Here is a 971-nt window from a genome sequence, read left to right as displayed (position 1 = left end):
TAAATGTTATCTCCCAAACAGAAGATATTATTTGAATGTATTTGATAATATTTTAGATGCGGGTGGTCTTGTGTGTCTGGATGTCTGTGGGCAGAGGCCATCCAGCTGGGCTTCAGGCCCAGAGCTGATGCTTCCTGTCTGCTGGTTGCAGAGAGGAAGGTTTTCTTCCTGGCCAGTCTTTGAATTGAGATCCATTCATTTTAGATTTCTAAGTATCTAGGATAAAAAGCATGAACCACCACCAACTGGCTTGTTTTAGAAGCATTGCTTTTCATTCATCCTTTTTTTCCTGGAAGTTTGATCTAGACAGGCTGCTTGTGCCTCATGATAAGGTGATTTGAATAATACCCTTTGCCTCTGGCATTTCTGAAACTCATTTCCTCAGTTCCAGGCTAATGAATTTGTTCTAAAGTCAATAGCATTTTCCTTCTGAGATGTTAGGTAGCTTAATTAAATCTCTTATCCTTTGCTTTGGCAATGCAATCAGGATGTTTCTGTAAAACCCTACTTCTTGAGAGTATTTTAGTTAGAAGGTATCATGTGTACACTTTCATATACTCTCTAGTTTTATAAACTTATGTTACAAGATTGGGTGGAAGAATGATGACTGTTGAATTAATTTGATAACCACTCTAGAGTTTTTAAGCCTTAATGGTAATTAACTCAAAGGGGGATTAAAAATATTCAGAGTAGTGGAATGTGGCTACTATTCATTTCATGTATGTGGATAGATGATAAGAATTCTTGTGATTAATAAAATAAATCTTCAAATTTCCAGTGGTAGACTGCTATGTTAACTGGGAGGAGACAGTGGTGATGCCAGGAATTTGAAAGCTGGTAATGAAGCAAAATATCCGGGAGAGCATTTGCTAAGGATATAATTCCAAGGCTCATACCAAAGATATTGAACTAGAATGCTAAATGATGAATGACAGCACCAAAATTTATTTGTTGGCTTCTTTGTTTTGTGA

The sequence above is a fragment of the Dipodomys spectabilis genome, unplaced genomic scaffold (genome assembly GCF_019054845.1).
Source record: "Dipodomys spectabilis isolate Male_0828 unplaced genomic scaffold, ASM1905484v1 ptg000047l, whole genome shotgun sequence".
Classification (NCBI taxonomy): Eukaryota; Metazoa; Chordata; class Mammalia; order Rodentia; family Heteromyidae; genus Dipodomys; species Dipodomys spectabilis.
The sequence above is the reverse complement of the archived record's forward strand: the minus strand, read 5'-3'. Positions refer to the sequence as shown.